This window comes from Falco biarmicus, chromosome Z (assembly GCF_023638135.1).
Source record: "Falco biarmicus isolate bFalBia1 chromosome Z, bFalBia1.pri, whole genome shotgun sequence".
Taxonomy (NCBI): domain Eukaryota; kingdom Metazoa; phylum Chordata; class Aves; order Falconiformes; family Falconidae; genus Falco; species Falco biarmicus.
This window is the reverse complement of record NC_079311.1, coordinates 5,744,827-5,766,012: the sequence shown is the minus strand read 5'-3', so window position 1 is coordinate 5,766,012 and position 21,186 is coordinate 5,744,827. Positions and strand designations below refer to the sequence as shown.

The 21,186-nt window shown below is 39.5% G+C and overlaps 1 protein-coding gene and 3 long non-coding RNA genes across 5 annotated transcripts in view; 3 read left to right on the top strand and 1 right to left on the bottom strand.

The window, feature by feature from the left end:
* Positions 1 to 21,186, bottom strand: part of ADGRV1 (adhesion G protein-coupled receptor V1) — a 291,184-nt gene that overhangs the window by 116,299 nt on the left and 153,699 nt on the right.
* LOC130142743 (uncharacterized) lies at positions 7,719 to 10,528 on the top strand. 2 transcript variants are annotated; one of them, XR_008819493.1, is made up of 3 exons: positions 7,719 to 7,762; positions 7,901 to 7,960; positions 9,462 to 10,528. It is a non-coding gene; the product is annotated as an uncharacterized LOC130142743 (long non-coding RNA). The 2 variants fall into 2 exon arrangements; XR_008819492.1 differs by lacking the exon at positions 7,719 to 7,762 and having other exon boundaries at positions 7,769 to 7,960.
* LOC130142741 (uncharacterized) lies at positions 12,008 to 14,330 on the top strand. The gene is made up of 3 exons (XR_008819491.1): positions 12,008 to 12,366; positions 13,133 to 13,227; positions 14,232 to 14,330. It is a non-coding gene; the product is annotated as an uncharacterized LOC130142741 (long non-coding RNA).
* LOC130142739 (uncharacterized) lies at positions 14,338 to 18,027 on the top strand. Its single transcript, XR_008819489.1, has 2 exons — positions 14,338 to 16,207; positions 17,156 to 18,027. It is a non-coding gene; the product is annotated as an uncharacterized LOC130142739 (long non-coding RNA).

Below are 21,186 nucleotides of genomic sequence, written 5' to 3'. Positions count from 1 at the left end.
TCATTTGCCTACTGCCAGTACACCCCAAAGTGTAACGATCTGAGGCACATAACTCAGAAAACAAAAACAGCAAATGACTTTGCCTGTTGGATAGTTCAAATTGGGTTCACAACTGCAAAACCAACATCACAACAACATATTGCTTCTGTTGTAGTGAAGAAATGCACCTTCCCAGAAAGATCAGTTTTTCTCATTGGTGAAAGACAAGCTGAAACATACTGCTGTTAACAGTTTAGTGCTCCTGTCTACCACTGTCACCAATGTTATCACACCTAATCCTCAATAATGGGTTTTGTTTACTATTTCTGACTGGACAAACAGAGCATTAATGATAATCATCCACACTTCTGTAAAATTCCACATACTGGGATTTTCCATCAGTGAAATATTTAATCATAAAATTATTTGCCAAAATGAACACTTAAGCTATAGCTGGCAAGAAAGAAAAAAATCTATGCAAATATAAATTAATCCCTCCCGTGGGATATTTAGTATTCTAGATCAGCTAGGACACAGCAGACAAAGGTACAAACATCTAGGTCTTTCTCAGTAAACAGCACTAATTCATCTGACTACAGGTAGGTGACTACACAAATAATGAGCCACAAAACTCTTTATGCAGAGTTGAACAGCTTAACCTCAGAGATGGAGAGAGGCTTAAGCTGTATATGTCAGTTGCATAACCAGCACTAAAGAACAATTTTTCCCACAAAATCTTAAACCCAATACAACCTACATTATTATTCAGTAGAAAAGCAGTACAAGGGAAGCAACATCTAAGTGATGGGGTGACAATTATTTGTGGCGTTCTAACAAGCAATTGTCTGCTTTAAAGAGCTCTTTTAAACTGCAAGTTCAAGCTCTTAAAATAATTGAAGAACTGTTGCTTTGAATTCAAGCTGGTCACATCATGATTCAGTTCTTTCACAGTGTTTTACATGGCATTTTTAAAACAAAACTGCCACTGTGAAATTATAATTGTTTCAGTCCATGAGTATAATGTGTTTCTGAAGTCACCTAAGGCCAGATTTTCACTGTCTTATTGCCCTGTGTGAGTCATCCCTCTGGCTGCAGTAGCAAAATCTGCATTACTAATATATTACCAGCATAAGTATGAAAAGCTTAAAACGGCCTTCACTGCTTTATTTATCTGATATGCATATGTATTTCTGAGTATTTTATTACCCTTATATATTAATATTATACTGTGGGAATGGCTCAGATGAAACACATGGGACTGTACCTATACGCTGGAGAAAGGAGAAAAGTTACCGTGACCTTGCCAGTCATTTCTTGTACAGAGTCCAGTCTCACAACGGCAAGCCATCTGCTGCATGATAACACCTCCGCCATGGAAACTCCCTGTTTCAAACAGATTTCAGTAATTCTGCTGGGACTACAATAATGTAGGATTTCATTATGATGCTTTTGAAACAACATCAAGTGCAGAAGTCGTGAAAGTTACCTTCCGTGAAGGAAGTCTATCATACATCCAGATATCAGAGTTACATGCTTCTTTACATTGTTCTGCTCACAGAAAAGAAGTCAGAAAAGTGATTTAATCAAATAGCTAAAGGATTCCAAGGAACACTTTGGAATATCTAGCAGTGAACATTATGGTGCACCTTGGATTCCCAGCTGGTAAATGGCATTTCATACGCTGGAAGGGCTTTATGGGAGCTTTCTGGTTGCTGTGGGAGACTGCAGAGCATGATTGTAAGCTGACACATGTCCCAAGTGTACTTTAATTTTCATAATCAGCTATTTCCAGCTGTTATCAAAATGAGAAGGGATAGACATATCATGCTAAGTCAGCTTTTTAAGCATCCTGCCACAGATTAATGGATTAATCTTGGTACTGCTCCTTATATATATATGGCTGGAGAATAACTACTCAAAAAGCTAGACTTTGTGGTATGCCAACAGCTATTGATTTTCAGGACTAAGTGTCACATTTTCTGATACTCCCTCTACTAAATGAGTGCACTTATTTGTACAAAGTCTGCTTTGAGAAACTGTAAACTTTGCAGGAAAAGCATGGACACCATTCAGTTTCAACATTTTCAGTATTCAAAATGGTTTACAGTAACAGTCATACATGAAGACAAATTTTCTTAAGGCTTATCTGACTGATTTGTATTGATGGATCTATGTCTCCTCTTTCTGACAAGCCTGGCAGATACATGCAAAGAAAACAGTTCACTTATACAATTAAATATAGATTTCAGGAAGCAAATTTAGCTACAATTTTTGACAAGTTCCTGCTTAGAATCACCAAAAAGATGCCATGCTTTTCTTGGATTTTTACAGTTTTCAGAAAGAAAACCCAAACAGAAGCATATTCTGTTTTCAGCCTTAAGCAAGACCAAGTAACACATCAAGAAATGATGAAACCACCATACGTATGTTTTTCTTATGAACACTTAATAAGATAATCAGCTGATTGCTACATAGTCCCAGGAAAATGAAGCACGTGCCCTCTATTGAGCAGAGGATATGTAATAGTCCTACATATTTTTCTTCACTCTGAAAGAGAAAAGCTAGCCTAAAGCTCTGCTGTTCACTAGGTAACAGTGTGCAAGACAGGCTGCTTGCAAACACTGCGCAGGGCAAGGAACATTTCAGAGTGGCAGCAGAGATAAATGTGTCCCGTATTCATATAGCCACATTCATAATTACAGCTAAGCGTGCCACGAAGAGTCACTCAGGAGACTGTACTACCTTGGGTGAGGCAGAAGCAGTTTCATATAATTGGTTACTCAAGGGATGGAAATGGACTTCCCCAAAGCAGCAGTATATATATAAAAAATAAATAAAATATTGGAGAACATCTATACATGATGGCCAGGCACGTAGCAGAAGGGAAACAAGATTAATTCTGTCAAACCAAAGGCCTGAAGTGCAGTAGATTTAGGAATGACTCTGGTTATCAGAAGTGCAAACTTCAGGAGGCTGTCTTCAAACACCTTTTTGAACACAATGGGATGGCAATTCCAAGCATTTATTATTTCTTTTTTGCTAACACAATTTGCTTCCATAACATTTGCATGTTCCCTCTTCCTGCCAATGTCACAAATTCCTGTCCTACATAATGAATGCAGGCAAATCTGCTTGGTCTTCGTAACAGGCAACTCTGTTATTTTCAAGCCAGGACCACAATAAAATGCTTGGTTGTGATACATGTTATACCCATCACAGGGTGAGCACACGGGGCTCACGCTAAGTAGACTGGCAAGTACAGCAAAAAGAGTGTTAGGCAAAACAAGGTACAAGAAAGCGGTAGGGAAAGATCCTGTCTACAGAGGCAGAACAGATCTCACCAAAGCACAGCTTTTTGGGACAGACAACTGGAGCTAAGGAGAGGCACTGAACCAGACTGTGGGTGAAGTCAGGAGGAATATGACTTGCTGCCTCTGACCCCACTTAGCGAAGGGCAGGACATTTTTGAAAATATAGTTTTAAAACTGCAAAGCTTTTATACTGAAAATCAAAGCAGCCTATAGCTGGTCTCCCTGCCAATGAGAGCTGGACACACAGAAGCAGTTGTCTTGTTGCAGCATTCCCCTGCATGCAAGTTTTATGCTATTTACTTAAAACTGTTTTAACGAATAGCTATTCACTTTAAGGTTACTCTTTAGTCTAGAAACACATTACTGCTATTTTAAAATCTGGTTTACTTCAGTATCTTACATAAGCATTCCACACACTAGAATGGAAGCCTGAGTAGTACTCCTCCTTAAGGTCAGCTTGTTGAGAAGCTAATGCAGAACAAACTCCAACCTGAAAATTCTTCTCTCCAGGTTTGGCTCCTTCCAGGACTTTTTGTCCTAGCATACCCATGCCCTACATTCCTCTGTTCAGATAAGCCACTCCTATCTCTGCTTCACCTGACATGGGAAAGAAAACGAGTCGCCAAAATGGCAGTGAGTCAACAAGACCCATTTAGCAGCTATGTAAGCCTTCTATCAGCTACCACCTGGGAAAGGCAGGGAAAGGAGGTAGTTGCAATCATGCTTACTTGGGAATTTTCTTGCTTCTTACTGAACTGTTTTTAACTAGTTTACCTGTTAAGAAAACAAAGTTAATGGACCTAGAATTCCCATAACTGTACCAAGGTTAATGAGTCAGAGAGACTGCATCTATTTGCCTGTAAATCAGCCACCTCCATCTTATTCTGTCAAATGCTCAATACTATATAATCAGCTTAGGGCTGCTTTTTTCATTGTCTTTGGGTTGTTTTGTGTGTTTGGTTTTTTTTCTTTTTTTAACTGTATGAATAGGACTTCCTTTCTAACATTCAGATATAGAAAGTCCAAAGAAAGTGAGGAATTAAAAACTTTTGGCCTCAATTTTCATTTTTGTTTCCTCTGTTCCTCTCTTCATTCTCTTAACAGTTTAGCTAGCCCAATAATTCTTCTGCATGCTTTCTCTTACTAAAAAAAACCAACACAAATCAATGAGTATTCTCTGTGATAGACTAGTCCATGCTTTGAGTAGGAATTTTTTCCTTAGATAACTTCAAGAGGTCTCTTCCAGTGTAAATTAATTTCTGATTCTATGATCATACCCTAATACCATGTCTTGCTTGTGACAACAAAGTCTGTTTACACATCTTTCTTGCATACGAGAACCTGTAACCAAAGGGAAGGAAATGAGAGGAGACATCAGTCATGGAACAGAAGGTGAGAAATATATGTAAAAAAGAAGAAAAAATAATACATGAAGAAGTCCACATAATGTTGCTCCTGAAAACTCAAACAAGATTTGTCGGCTACATGAGACCCAGAGGAGCAACTCAAAGTACTTTTGTGTCACCTACATGGCATGGTACACAAGAAATAATATTTTTGAAGATGAGCTTGAATACACTAAGCTCATGCAGATGGGCTTCAGGAAACAAGTAAAATATCAGACTGTATGTGAAGGATTTGGGGTATCAATTAATGAATGGATCCTTAGAATGTTACAAAGAAAACACTTGGTCACAGCCTTGATATGCATGACAAGGAAATGGAAGAATTCATAGTAAATCCCAGGTTATACACCTCATATATGAAGGCTGATGATTATGTTAAAAACAAAGATTAAAAGACAAACTTTAAAGAGCTATCTTTTTAAGCTAAGACAATGTCAGTTAATTCAAGAAAGGATTTGGTTTTAAAAAGTGAAAACAAATTGGTTTGCATGAGTTTGCAGTTATCCACAATCAAAAATATTCATGACATCTAAACTGAACTGATGTTATGAATGTTGTTCTAATCCTGTGAATTTCTGCCTTACATTAAGCAATACCACTAAAGAAAATGCCATGTTTCCACTAGCTGTAGTACATACAGTTTTAGGGAACACCATGCTTGTTCGTGGTATATCTAAAAAAGCTGCCAATTGACTGCTGACAGTGCACTCCTATGGTCCTTTTTTTGTAACTCAAGTTACAGAATGCAGCCATTTGGCAAGCTGTGTGGTAAATTACAGCAAAGTAATATTTTCCAGACAATCTCTGTGATGACCTTGTTTTGACAATGTACCACAATATATGTTTAACAAATTTTTAAAAATTACAGAGTTGGGCTTTGAACATGTAAGAAGCAGACCATATTAACCACAGTCTAATGCTGTAGTCATTTAGTTGCTGAGCAAATCCTATCCAGGCCAAGTTAAGTATTGCATTCATCATTTAAGAAAGCAAAGATCCTGTATAGTTAGTAGTTTCTAAAGCGTCTGGGATACTTCAAATTTCAGCAAAAATGTTAGTATTTTTGATGTTTTCTTATGTAAATTAAGAGTATCTGGGAGCAAAAATATAGATCAATGCATGAAATACAAATAAATATATACAGGTTTTTTATATATATATAAAAATATATAAATCTGTTGAAGGAAGTCATGGCCTAGAATAAAACCTGAGGGTGAATAACAGGAATAGGAAGATACTAAATTTGTGAAGCCCACGCATGAAGAGTCTTCGGATGCCTTAGTTATTAATGATGAAGACAGAGAGGCCAGAAGAGACCCTGTTCAAAGAGCAAAAGCAAACTGAAGGCTGATCACCCATACCCAGGCAATATTGAGAAGTTAAGTATTTTAAATAATGTGTAAAACAGGCAGTTTTGCATCTCCAGCGGTACCTCAGATACATGGGGAGTCCTCTTGTCAACACATGTGAACTACCAATGAGAGAGCATAAAAGGGGTAAGATCATCAGTGAGGAAGGTGACATTTCTGAGTCATCCGATGCAATACAAATGCCACTTAACCATCAGATAAAAAATCTTGTTCACTACCTTGCTCTTCCTTTTACAGACAGAATTATTGACATATTGACTTCCCTCTTCAGGCTCTTCAACTAGGTGGTCCGATGTTCTTCAAATGGTATTCTTTTCAGGGTCATTACCATGAAATTACTCAGGGAAGAAAGCAGAGTTTGTGACCTTTGGAAGAAGGGGCAGGCAACTCAGGAGGACTACAAAGATGTGAGGTTATGCTGGGAGAAAATTAGAAAGGCCAAAGCACAACTAGAATTTCATCTGGCTACTGACATAAAAGACAGTTTAAAAGTTTCTATAAATATATTTCCAACAACATGAGGGCTAAGGAGAATCTCCATCCTTTACTGGATGTGGGGAGAAACATAGTGACAAAGGATGAGGAAAAGGCTGAAGTACTTTCTTCTTTGCCTCAGTCTTTAACAGTAAGACAAGTTGCTCTCCAGGCTCATAGACCCTGAGCTGGAAGACAGGGACAGGGAGCAGAATCCAAAGGGAAGTGTTCAGTGACTGGCTACACTGCTTAAGACACACACAGGTCTATGAGGCCTGATGCGATCCACCTGAGGGTATCGAGGGATCTGGCGGAGGATCTCATCACCCACTTTCCATCACTTACCAGCAGCCCTGGCTAACTGGGGAGGTCCCAGCAGACTGGGGGGTGGCCAATGTGACAAACATGGACAAGAAGGGCAGGAAGGAGGCTGTGGGGCACTACAGCCCTGCCAGCCCGACCTCGGTGCCAGGGGAGGTTATGGAGCAGATCGTCCTGAGCATCATCATGTGGCACGTGCAGGACAAGCGGGGGATCGGTCCCAGCCAGCGCGGGGTTGTGAGAGGCAGGGCCTGACTGACTGGCCTGATCTCCTTCTGTGCACAGCTGCAGGCCTGGGCCAGGGGGCTGGGAAGGGCCGGGGGAAAAGGGCCTGGGGGGGCTGGGCAGCAGCCGGCTGGGCGTGAGCCCCCGGCGTGCCCAGGTGGCCAAGGCGGCCAGCAGCGCCCCGGCCGGTGTCAGCAGCAGCGTGGCCAGCAGGGCCAGGCAGTGCCCGTCCCCCTGCGCGGGGCACTGGTGCGGCCGCCCCTCGGGCCCTGGGCTCAGGGCTGGGCCCCTCGCTGCAGGAGGGACGCGGAGGGGCTGGAGCGTGTCCAGGGACGGGCAGGGGGCTGGGGCAGGGGCTGGGGCACCAGGCCTGGGGGGGCGGCTGGGGGGCTGGGGGGGGCAGCCTGGGCAGGAGGGGGCTCAGGGGGGGCCTGGTCGCTCCCTACAGCTGCCTGGCAGGGGCTGCGGGCAGCGGGGGTCGGGCGCTGCTCCCGGAGAACAAGTGACAGGGCGAGAGGAAACGGCCCCAAGCTGCACGGGGGGGTTAGCTCGGGTAGCGGGGAAACGTCTTCCCTGCAGGGGTGGTCAGGCCCTGGAACAGGCTGCCCGGGGAGTCACCATCCCGGGAGGTGTTCTAAATACATGTAGATACAGTGCCTGGGGACACGGCTTACTGGTGAGTTTGGCAGCATTGGGTTAACGGTGTGACTCAATGATTGTAAAGGTTTTTTCCAGCCTAAATGATTCTGTGATTGCATAATTCTGTATTCATTTGAACAAAAGAGAAACACAATTTTGGTTATTTTCTCCATAGGATTTCACTTTTTAACAGCTTAATTTTCTTCCAAACAAAGTCCATCTTTAGGAGAGAAAAGTAAGTAACTGTATTGTCTTTTATAAATTGCCTGCTTTAATAGCACAAGGTAACAATGTTATCTTATTCTTGATCTTTTTATATCAATATCTGTTCATCATCAATTTTTTATTAAAATGCAAATCCAGAAAAAAGCAAGTAAAGAAGAAAGCATCAGCATTAACACCACTTACAAAACTATCTGATGACCTAAAAAGATTAAACAGCTACACTTAGTACACAGAATGGAATGATCTGCATATCTAGGATTTTTTATTCCATCAAAGTGCTACTGTATTAGGTTACAATCTGGAGCAGAGTAAGAGATGATCCAGGACCTTCTCGTCAGCTGAGAGTACAAAACCTCAACATTTGCTTCTCAGAAGGTTTTTTTTATATTGCTTAATGATCTTTAGGGCTGGTTATTTAATCACTGATGTTTTAGAGATGAAGTTGGTTCTGATTTTATATATGAAAAAGTACCTGCTGAAATGCATGAATGTAGGTATTTCTGTGTATGAAACTTTTTTTAGAAGTTTGCTGTTATTTGGGGGAAGGGAGTTGAGGAGGCTTGGCAATATCTGAATTACGCCTAAGGGTAGACTTCATTAATTTGCACAGGAAACTAAAAGCCCCACTGCAAATTAACTGAGAATTTCAATTTAAACAGTAAAGGAAAGAGCAAGTATATGTGAAAAACATAAAAGGTCCAAAATATAATGGTATCTCAATGAGCTCTATATTTAAGAAATTTACCATGTTATATCATTAATAATATTTTATAAATGTCAATGTCTATTATAGCATATCTTTCACACTATTGCCAAATATTGTCAAAACTATGCTTGATTATTCTCTTTAAATACCCATGCAAGTGGGAAAAGGCAGGCTTTCAAACACAAATAATGCTTTGTGCTATGGAGAAAGTATAGTTAAGGTGCCAGGCTGACGTCTAGGAGTTCAGCGAGCTCCCAATATCACCATAAATGCCCTGTGTGATCTTAAGCTGGTAACATAATATTAAAAACCTGAAAGACTGCAGTCCCAAAATGTAGCTGCCTGGATCTTGTACTGGGTCCCTGCTTTGAACTAGGAGTCTGACCTCTCTGTCAGAGAGGCAGCTCCAAGCAGACATGCTACAAACAGTTCTCCAAGGTGGACAATCAAGAGACAAGACGATACGAACATGCTTTGGTGCATACAAGGCCATGCCAGGGTGGGTCTTGGTCCCATCACTGCCACAGTCTCCTATGAATGTACTTCACAGCCACCAGAAGTCTGAGAACAGCCTGCACAGAGCGTGAGTTCCCACCAACAGCAATCACAGAAGGCAGAGACCTTCATAAAACTTGTCTCTTCTCAGAAGTTAGACTTGCAATTCAGAGTTGCAGGGAGATGTTGATATTTGACTAGGGTTCACAGCCAGAAAATTTAATCTGGACTTTGGCAGGAGACTTATCTTTGTCTTTTAAAAAATACAAATTGTTTCAGATGGTAACAATGTCCCTCTTTTATACAACAGGTCAGTGGCTGCAAGATCCAGCAAAGAACTGGAAAGATTTGGCTTCCATGCCCTCCTCAACCTGTGGGTTGGCATGGGGGACAGACCCACACCTCTGAACTCTAATAACTCTTTAGCGTAAAGCTCTTGTGCAGTCCTTTGAGCAGAAATCAGAACCGGGATCTCCCCTCTTCTAAATAGGTGCCCCAATCATTTAGCCGCAGAGTCATGCTCCCTCTTGCTCCCTCTCTTTGACCTAAGGAATTCTGATAGATTTTTTTTGAGCTGGCACAGCATCAAAAGGTGAAGTGGAGGGAGCCTCCCACCCAGACTAGCCTATAGCCTGGTAGTCAGGTCCCAAGATGAAATGAACCATCTTTATTCAGGCTGGGAACAGGGCATGCCGAAACATTTCATATTAGGGTGTGTAGTTTATGTGGGGCTGTATCTCCACATTAAAGTTTCACTCTTAGGCAACTGTAGCTGACTGTCAACAACACTCACAAATCCTTCCCCGGACAAATACTCTAGCACTCCTGCTTTTAAAAAAGTCACACTGTAAATGTATTAGTACACAATCTCTGTTTGGTTTTCACAAGTTAAAACTAGATTAATACATCTGGGAGGAAGAATGGTGTGTTACACGCAGGGGTTAGCGTGCACTTTTTCAGCATGGGTACTATGTATAAAATATTTATCGCTCGGAGAGAACAATGCAATGAAAAACCACCCCAGCCAATCTGCCAAGGTCACTACATGTTGTTTTGCAAGGCTGTGGCTGAATCCAAACAGATTATAAAAATGGACCTGTTCATTGACAGGGCACATGGGAAAGAGGAAGGAGAGATCATACAGGCAACAGTTGCAACAGCTGCACTGGGACACGAGCATCTTTGGTTTTCCTCACAAAGCTTGTTTGATAAACGCCAAGGAATACAGCACTGTTGACAAAGTCCTTCTTACAACAACAGTACTCAGAATGGAAAGGGGGATAAGTTGGGAACTGGCATGTTCTATCTGTGGCAAACATGGCTGAAATATTAGCTGATGTGGCAACAGTTTGAATAAATAGGAGCTGGTATGCTAAATCCTAGTGATGTTGGCTGGTGAATACTGCTTGAGGTTTAAGGTGTGGCAACTTTTCTTTACAGACTCATTGGCACACGCACACTGAGCCTTATTACATCTCATTTACTGAAGCTGGCACACCTTGGGGGGTTTTCGGTTTTTTGTTGTTGTTTTTTAAGGAAAGAAGAACTGAATCATAAGAAGACAAGATGGGAGATGTCAAGTCTGAGGCATATATGTTTGAAGTTCCTGAAAAAAGAAACCAAAGAGCCCAAATCAGATCACTCTATCTCAGCAGCACATGCTGAGTGAAAAACTCAGTGAGAAAAATTTTGAATCTGAGATGGGAAAGAAAGATCAGGCGTAAAAAAAAAAAATAAATATGTTTGTAGGCTCCTCTTTAAACTAGATCCCTAGCACAACCTGTTATGGGTAACAAAAATTTTTATATCCCTCATCCATTTTGGTATGTTAACGCAGCATACTGTTTGCAGTGCAGTACACACTTTCTCTCCAGGCTTAGCTGCTTCTACTTTTCTTCTAAGATGTGTGCTACCTTATCCCACCTGGACATCTCTGCCAAGGAGCCCCTCCCAATCTCCTCATATACTAGTAACAGTACAGATACAAAGAATGAGTCAGAAAAATGTACTTAAAATTCTCTGCCAGAATTAACAGCTGATAATGCGCTGTCAAGCTAGCACCTGGATAATTTCTAAGGTTCTTTGACATCTGCAGGTCACCATCAGTCATTAAAAAGGCAGGCTTTTATGTAGAATACATGAAAAAAATAGCTTTTTTTGCTGAAAAGGAAAAAGTAAGATGAAAAAAAAAAAGTCATATTCCAAATTAGGACCAACCTGAAGACCAGTAGAATTGCTTTCAGAGTGGAAATGAGAGGAAAAGCATGAGAAACCTTTAACAGAATCAACAGCTCAGGAGATTTAAGTGCCTGCTGAGCCATTCTCCTTTATCCCAGAGGGACACCTCAACTAACAAGTCTCTGCTTATACTGTATAGGGTTCATATCAGTCTTTCCAGATGCAACTTTACATTTTTTAATAAAACAATGAGATAAGTCTTCAGAAAATGTCTCACCAGCTCTAGTTTTTAGTGAAGATATATACCAGGAAATTAAGAAAAAGTACTGGGCCTTTTTTTTCCCCTCAAATATACTGGAAGGCTTGCTGTTAATGTAATTCCTAAACCAATACTGTATTAATTTTAAACCTACATTTATCAAGCAATTATGGAATTATTTACAGGTTTCAGAAGTAATGAGGAAAATGGGCATATAATATATCATATTTGGTATTTTTGCTTTCCCATGTTTTGATACACAAGTCTGCAAAACAGGATGCAGATTTATTTCTACCATCTAGTACTAAATAACCAAAGAGTAAATATATAGTTTTGTGACCTTTGCCTTACATCCACTAAAACAAGGCAAAGTAAACGTTAAAACACTAGTGAAGGGAAAAAAAAAAAAACAAAACAAAAAAAACAAAAAAAAAAAAAAGGAAAAAAAACCAGCCCTGGTGAGTCGGTTATATTCTACATTTCAAGCAGAAGCAGACCTTGAAAAGCCAAAAGAAACCCCTTCATTGCTGTTCCTGAAGGCAGAGTTAAGTGAGAATCAGGGAAGAGTTTTCGTAATTCATGAGCAGAGGAAGACTAAGGGAAATCAAGGCAATAGCAACAGGGCCAAACAAATTACAGTAGTGTCTGAAATTCCAGAAATACAAAGAGTAAAAGGGGTGGGTGGCCTTTACTGATGAATTACAGATTACTGAAACAGAAAATATATTTCTGGATATATTGCAACGTGCATGTCCAAAAGCAGCTGGCCAAAAATCTGGTAAGAAAATTCTGTTGAACTTATTTAAAAAAAACTGGTATTTGGGTAAATATGCTACTGATATGGATGAAATTTAATCATACATATGATATTAATTGCGGGGGCAATTTTTGGTCCTTTTTTCTAGGCATTGAAAACATTAGTCAGAACATTTGTCACATAAAACCCACTCACAGTTTTCATTTTAACTTTACTGGCAAGATTGTTTACTTCTGGAAAGGAAATGTAATATGCTTGACAGCAGGAAGATAATTCTTATTCTGTCAGGAATATAATTCTTATTCTGTCAGGAATAGTTGCTTAGGACAAATGCCTGTTTCTGCAGTATTTCAGTGCTGCTATAGTTGCATGTTTAAATAGGAAACCTTCCTATGATGCTTCTCCTTCCTAAAAACTACTTTTTCGTCAACAAAAATATCAGCTGCAAGGTGGTTAAAAATTAAAAATTAAAAAAATAATAAAAATTTTGAAAATAATTTCCACCTTAGCTTTCAGCTAGATCATATGAAAATAATGGGGGAAATATTCATACACATGAAAATTCAACTAAACTACATTTGCTGCAGTGCATAAAGTTTGTTAAAGGTAGTACAAAGTTACAATATTCCTTCTAATTCTTAGTTACTACCTTTCATTTTTGAAATTGCATTGGGGGGGTGGGGGGTGGGGGGTGCTTAAGTGTTCTGGGGCTGCCAGTAGCTCAAGGTGTGTGTGGCGGGCTGACCCCAGCCATCAGCTAAGCTCTGCACAGCCACTCCTCTCACAGCAGCCACGGCTCACTGCCCTTGCCCCAGCGAGATGGGGGAAAGAGTCAGAAGAGCAGAAGCAAGAAAACTCATGGGTCAAGATAAAGACAAATTGGTAAGCAAAGGAAAGGGAATAAAAGCAAGCGATACAAGAGCAATCACTCACCACCTCCCACAAGCAGACAGATGCTCAGCCAGTCTCCAAGCAAGACCAACCCCCCCCCAACCCCACCCCTCAGTTTTTATTTGTAAATAAGACTTTATATGGCATGGAATACCCCTTTGGTCAGTTGGTCAGTTCAGGTCAGCTGTCCTGGCTGTGTCTCCTCCCAGCTTCCTGACCACCCCCAGTCTATTTGCTCTGGAGGCAGAATGGGACAAACAGAAAGCTTCGACGCTGTGCAAGAGCTGTTCAGCAGCAGCCAGAACACTGGCCTGTTATCAACACTGCATTACAGAGGCTGTTATTCAAAAGATTAACTTCATTTTGACCACAACCACTACAATATACTGGAAAAAAAAACAACAAGAAAAAAAATCACATGACTCTTCCTTGAGCTATATGAACATACACACAAAAATACAGTCTTTTTTATAATCACAGTCAAAACTCTCTGCTTTGTAAAAACACCTTAAGAACATAAAAAAAAAATATATATATATACTTTTTCCTGTGTCAATGTATATTAAATTGAGAAGTAGTCCAATTTGTGAGAAATGAGGCTTAACAATTCTGGAACTATAAATTCCTGACATTGGCAATTTCATATGTTCCTTTTACTTCTTCCCAAGCTACCTTTATTTGTAAATATTACCATATACCTTACAGAAAGATATCATTTTCTTAAGAAAGGGCATTAGAGCTTTCCTAGGTATTAAGTTGTCCAATCTGATTTCTTAATGATGTAACTTGCTTTATCCTATTTTTGTTACTAACAGAAAAAAAAGTTAAGGGTGCTACTCCAGACAAGGAGAATCACAGGTAGAGGCTGGTGTAGAACAGGTATAGAAATATAAACAGATGAGACTGAGGAGAAATGCATATACTGCACCACACTGCTAATCTGAATGTTTAAAATTGAACCAACATATATTAATGCACATTTTCAATACCAACAGCCTGAGCCATTATGTCCCAAGAGTGCAGCACAGCAACATGCACAAATACTGCCTGGTGCTGGAAAGAAGAACGGTTGCATCAGATGTAGATGGAAGCAAGTAAGCCTGGCCCCTGGGTAGAACTAATTGGGTTGGGTTGAGTGCTACACTAACATAGCTATCCAGTTTGCAAGTCTAAACCGGGTTCAATTAGTGGTAACTTAGAGCTCTCTGCCTTTTACTGTGTTGTAACGCATAGCATAAAGGGCTTCCTGGGCAGATTTAGGAGCACAGCACCATTAACCAGCCTTTCAAAGGGGTAGCTAAGGTAAGCTCTGCTTACGTGCTGCAGAGCTCTGCATGGGAAGAATACCACTGAATATTGATCACTCCGTCAAATAAACCAACATGATTCAACTCAACTCCATAAAACTGACGAAAGGACAAAACTAAATACAGCTCAGAAATTAGGTGTGAGGACTTTCTTTACAGGACATGCCTTGATACACCTTGAGTATATGTAAGAGTTGGAGGCTTAGATACATATTCTGTTTGTCTCTATTTTTGAAGCAAGTTCAAGTATCCCTACACAGCTGGGATAAAAAGATTCTGTAACCATCACAGTCATCCGGAACAACCTACAACAATACTGTTTAGGTAATTGTATCTGCTTAATCAAAGGACTAAATGAACAAAATCAGTATGTTCAAATGTTTACAATTTCTACATGGTTCATAATCAAAAGCAAGCAGGTTAATAAATGAAGGGAAAACATGGTATTATTTCATACTTATTTCTGAGTACCAAGTAAAAAAATACCCTATACCCTTGACATTGTACAGCTCTTCTTGTATTTAACTTTACAGCTTCTAAAAAGGAACTGAAAGTGGTATCATTTCTGTTGCAAAGTTTTGGCAGAAATATTTCAGTAATATCATCCTTACCAATCTACCTCTAGGTATAATTAGGATGATTACAACTATAAAAAAATACAACACATAACAGTGTTAGACATGAAAGACTTTTTTTTTTTTCTACAATCCTAGGATATTAAAATATCAGTTGTCCAACATCAAGGGAAGAACAGCAATGCCAACTGTACATAAATTCTTCCTTCTATATTAACTACACAGTGTAGAAGATGCACTCACAATTAAATACAGAAGTACCTGGTTGCCCTGGTTCTCATACTGGGATTTACTGGGATTCTGTCTACTGCTGCCACCGGTCAATTGTGAAACTCGGTATCATTGAATATGACACTCTTATCAAGACAGGGAATTGCAACCTGATATTAAGGCCCACAGAACAAATAAACATCACCATAACATCATACAGTAACTTCAAAGAAGACAATGGAAACTGAGCCAGTTTAATTGTTTCCAGTTTCTTATATCACCTGAAAACTACATAATCTTCACCTACATCAGTGGCCCAAGATCCCAGATTTACTGGCCAAATAAAAAAGTTTCCAAATTCTTAGGGACTGTAGGAAATAGAACACTGGATGGATGGAAAAATACAAGATTACAAAACACCCCACAGTAATCCTTTAATGAAGGTTTTAAACTAACACGAACCCATTAAATAATGTCACATTTAATTAGTACTTAATATCATTAATAATGGAGTAATTGGACCTCTTTACAAAAAGAAAGTCTATTTAACACTGTCATTATTTCCGGCAATACAAGTTACTGAATAGTGTCTTATTCTTAGTTGTTATTATTTTTTAAACATAAATAAGCCAGAAATAATGAGTGAGAGCAACTTTTCCGGGAACTGAAGACCAACCATTTAATTTCTGTCTGTAAAAAAACCTAAACCCACACTGTCTACTTGTGACTGTATCAGGGGGGGATATAAAACTACTACTGTGCTTGTGTTGTCTTGGAAATGTCTGCAACTTGGCCAGCTGACTCAAGTGGGATAGCATCGTATGGAACTTCACAGCAATTATCACCCTGAAGATAAGACCTACAGTGAGTTTTTAACATGTATGTATCCACTATCACAAATGATTTAAATAGTTTATCAGTTAGTAAAATTAATTATTCATTCATCATCTCAGTCTTTAAACAAAGTCATAGTTTAAACATTATGATGCCACTTGGATAAACAGACCAATGTCAATCCAATCAAAATTAATTTTTCTTTTGTTTTACTCAGTCAAGGAAAGGAATATTTTTTCTAATTATAAACACATGTTTTTTAGAGCAATTACTTTGAAATAAATTCTAGATTTGAAATAATTCTATATTGACATTTCTCAAGAAATTAAGTCACGATTTGATGATAAAAAAATGGTCTGCTAAGGAAAACAAATGTTTTAAGTCCCGTACCCAAACTAGTAACCTTCAGTTAGTCTAGTAACTAACCTTTTTACTAAAGAAGCTTCTTATCATATGTAATTTCAGTTCTGATGTTCTACCTCATAATTTATCATATCAGATTTAAATTACTGATGCAAGATAGCTAGACCATCTTTAGATGTCTAACTAAAAAACATATCAGACTACTTATGTAACCACCTAAGCAAAAACAAGCATTGATGTTTCCCTTTCTATACCTCTCATTGTGTAGTTTTCTTCTTGTAAAATTGTAAAAGGTACCTTAATTTCTTGACTTATATTCTGAACTTATGTTTTTTTAAAAAAGGAAATATTGGCTATTGTTGGACAACAGGCTGTCCAGGGATGTAACAGACTGGCCAAGGACATGGTGGAATCACCACCCATGGAAGTGTTCAAAGACATGTAGACACGGCGCTGAGGGACACGGCTTAGTGGTGGGCTTGGCGGTGCTGGGTTAACAGCTGGACTCAATCTTAAAGGTCTTTTCCAACCTTGATGGTTCTATGATAACTTTGTGACTACTGCTTATATCTATTTGTATGGTTTAACACTCCAAATGCTGATTAGGTCCTGCTTTGGTTTGATACTTAGCAGCATGAAGACACCACTAAAGAGAAGTGGAGAAACTCACTCATGAAGGCTAAATTCAACCTGGCGAACATCATCTCACTACAGACAAGTAAGAGTGACAGACTTCCCCACAAAGCAGTTCAAAGCAGGAGTCCAGCTTGACTGCTCTGATGCTGAGGAAGCCTTGCTCACCGCAGGAAGGAAGCATGGGGAGGTCAGACTCACTGAACTGAAGTCAGCCTTTGTGCACAGCCCTTACATCGGCTGGAACAGCTGCTGAAAAGGCAAAACTTCTGTGACACGCTCACGCAGCTCCACCTTTATCTAACAAAAATACCTACAACACAGGGCAGAAAGTCTGTGCTAACAGGGGCTACTCTACAATTCTGTTAGTCCAGTACTTTCGAGGATGTAGACTTTTTCAGTGATTAAATTTGTGTTTAATTATGGGAAAATGAATTTTGTTCTCAACTCATATTTTATTCATTAAGAATCATGCTAATAACTTTTTGTTATTGTTTATAACAAAGATTTGTAAGAGAAAATGTTGGTTTCCGTCCCTGTAAGCAATTACAGGCAAAGAACAGAAAGGTGGACCCGACAGACTTCAGCAGCATATGGCAGGTATAACTTGCCAGCCACACGTACACTGAATTCAGCTGTATGTCAAACAGGGCTGAGTGGCTGCAGGGCTGGATTGCTGCCTTTTTTCTAGTTTCTCACAAAACTGTTTGGAGACGATGTCCCGTTTAGCACAGGAGCGGCTATTTCTAACAGCATCTTCAGTCCCCCTGTACACACTTGGATTTATCAGAAGTCATTTCTGTTGTTATTCTTGATCCTATTAATATAGCATTTTGAAAAATAAATGGTTGTTGCAATTATTTAGAGCATTTAGACTAATTATAATCCATTTCAATGGGAAGCTTTTGATTTATAATTTGGGACAATCTGAGTGGTATCAAGAAAAGACTCTCCCAATCCATATTTTTTAATTTCAAATCCATTCAGAAAGACCAGAAACACAAGAAACAAGCCACTTCTAAGTATATATTTGCTTGATCAGAACAAAATATAAACTACACAGTTCTCTGTATATACCCTTATTGAATGGGGGCAGATTTGAGCAAGGAGTTGTACTACCTCCTCCAATCTTTATTCTGTGATTCTGTTCTATGATTTGCCTATTGATGACCAGTTAATTTCTACCATGATGCACACCTACTCAGCAGCTGTACTGAGGTCAAATTCACCCTCTATTCATAGCTCTGGTCATGTCACCGCAATTGTTTTGAAGCACTGGACTGAAGAACTACACGATACAAAGAAATTTCATGGACAGATTTGTTGGAACAAATAACAGCAAAAACAAAGAAAGAGAAGAAGTGGCCCACTGACAAGAAACGTTTCACCATTTCATACAGAAGTATGAAAACAAGAATTGCAAAAAAAAGACAATGCCAAAATTGATGAGAATCTTACCACACAGGGGGAAAATCTCCCCATTCCCAAAGGGGATTGAGAATCAAAGAGCGCTACACTGATGACCTATACCATCATAAGAAAGTCTGTAAAAAAAACCAAACCAAACCACCAAACCACAACCCACCAAAAAAACCCCAAAAACCGACAAAAAAACCACCCAAAAACCACCTACAAAACCCTAAAATAAACAAGTAGCAGACATTCTTCTTGGGCTTAGAGAGAAAGAAACTTCAGTACCTTGAGAAAAGGGAAGTCGATTGTGAAGACAAAGGATTTAAATTTTTCTTTTTCAAATGATAAAGTAGATCTCCAGAACTTTTTCTGATTTTTAACAGATTTCCAGCTTGCTAAAACTCCAATTAAAGCAGAAGGATATATTAAAAGCCCACTTATTCTTTAACCTACTCCATACCTTTGGCTCCACGCCTATTAGTTAGCAGAGATATTTTAGCAGCTAAATTAAAAATAGGGGAAACTGCAAGTGATATATTCTCCCGGTATTTCTCTTACCACACAGGTTTTAAACAGTGAAAGAAAAAAATCTTGTTTAGAAAAGAACATGAAAAATTACACACAGACCAGCAAAGCTCTGTAACAGGATCTAGGATACGGTGTATTATCAGCACAGATGGATGGGTGTTTTAGTGGAACACGGGAAGTTTTACAGTATCTGCAGTCCAAGGGGTTGGGTGAATGTGCTGGTTTTGGCTGGGCTAGAATTAATTTTCTTCACGGTAGCTGACACAGGGCTATGCTTTGGGTTTGTGCTGAAAACCGTGTTGATAGCAGAGGGGTGTGTTAGTTACAGCTGAGCAGCGCTCACACCAAGCCGAGGCATCTTCTGCCCCTCACCCACCCCACCAGCGAGCAGATGGGGGGCACAAGGAGCTGGGTGTGGGGGCTCACAGCCAGGACAGCTGATCCCAGCTGACCCAGGAGACATCCCATACCACATGGCCTCATGCTCAGTATATAACCTGGGGGAAGGAGAAGGAAAGGGAGACATTCAGCATCCTGGCATTTGTCTTCCCGAGCCACCGCCAGGCGTGCCGGAGCCCTGCTGCCCTGGGGATGGCTGAGCCTGCCTGCCCACGGGTTGTCATGCATTAATTCCTTGTTTGCTTTGATTGCGCGCACAGGACTTTTGCTTTACCTATTAAACTGTATTTATCTCAACCTACAAGTTTTCTCTTTTTTAAAAAGTTTTTTTCTTTTACCCCTCCGATCCTCTCCCCCATCCCACCAGTGGGAAGTGAGTGAGGGCCACATGGGGCTGAGTTACCAGCTGGGGTTAAACAGTAACAGGGGGGCAATATGTTAATACCACCTAGAACAAAAAACAATTACACATGCCCAGTCCAAATTCAACACCTGTAGGATGAAATAGGCTTTATATAAAATCCATTTGCATTTTACATACTGCTGATCTGTTCAGTAGGACAGTAAACTTATCACTCCCCTTGTTAAACATATTTTCTATTTTATCACTCTCAAAATATTTTAGACCAAACATTTCAGGGCAGGGCCTACCCCTTAGGCTACTACTGTAATTATGCAGGCAGTTCAGGGTAAATATTCAACTTTACCTGACTGAAAATTAGCAAACCAGAGCTCAGTGGTGGGATTAAGCTTGGAACTGAATTTCACGGATATCACAACACTAAACACATCCTGGAATTGCACTGCATAAAGCATATTATTATTGGATTTAAAAATTACATTTTTTCAGGCAGCACAATAATTCTGAAAGGAAATGTAAAAATTAAACAAGAAAAAAAATCCAAATGTAAAACTTAAAAACAGAATTAGCTTTCAAAATCCTGTATCATCTAAGAGCGTAGCAACTGCTATTACTCTGCTGGGTAACAATAAACAAAGAGAGGGCTATTATGCTATTGAGCTGACAACGCAGTTGGACTGAGGCTAAAAGCAAGTTACAGTGAAAGTACTTGTCTCCAAATTTCCCCCTGATGTGATGATCTTGGTAGGGTAAGGAAGGGGAACTTACAGTCTAAGGTAATTTATCCATGTTCCTAATTTATCGGTGATACTTGACTTTTCTGAATAGTACTATCTGTCATAGGAAGCTACGACCTAAAGCTTTGCAAACATTATTTAGAAAGCACTAGCCATATTTAAAATCATGTTCAACAATGTGACCTAGCAAATCATTTATTTTGGGGTATGTACCACAATTAATCCATCTATCTCATTCTATCTTAAGAAAACCCAATTTGTTAGTGAGTAAAGGACAGCTCATAATTTGCTAGATTATTTAAAGTATATTTGTTTGTAATTATCAAACAAGAGCCTATTCTTAACCTCATGAACTTATTTCTTTCCTTTGATGAAAATAATCTACAATGCTCAGTTGAAAATCTTGACAACCAAGCACGAAAAAAAGCAGACTGTCAAACCTGAGTTGAGAATACATCCCCACTCCCTTTGTTTCAGAATAGAAATGCTGAAAATTAAATTACATGGACTCTACCCACATATTTTACTCTATAGAACTGCAAACCCATTTAAAAAAGCATGCTTCTTTCCCCTTAAATAAATGTAGTAAA